We start from the raw sequence: 253 nt of genomic DNA, 5'->3' as shown, positions 1-253 counted from the left end.
TATATGTGCGCCAACTACGTATTCACACATACATATATGGAGAGGTACAGACATCATGAGATCACATGAAGATAAAGACTTATGTAGGTAGATGTGGAGATTAGTGAAGGGAAAGATAGAAAGAAAGCCTTCAAGTGGAGCCAAGGAAACGTGACAGGGAAAATAAGTGAAAGGATACAGAGACACGACAACAACAGTAATACTTCTATGGCCACTTATCATATAGGTAACCCCATATCTATCTATCTATCTT

The sequence above is a fragment of the Cystoisospora suis genome, assembly GCF_002600585.1.
Source record: "Cystoisospora suis strain Wien I chromosome Unknown contig_2259, whole genome shotgun sequence".
In the NCBI taxonomy this organism is placed as follows: domain Eukaryota; phylum Apicomplexa; class Conoidasida; order Eucoccidiorida; family Sarcocystidae; genus Cystoisospora; species Cystoisospora suis.
The sequence above is the reverse complement of the archived record's forward strand: the minus strand, read 5'-3'. Positions refer to the sequence as shown.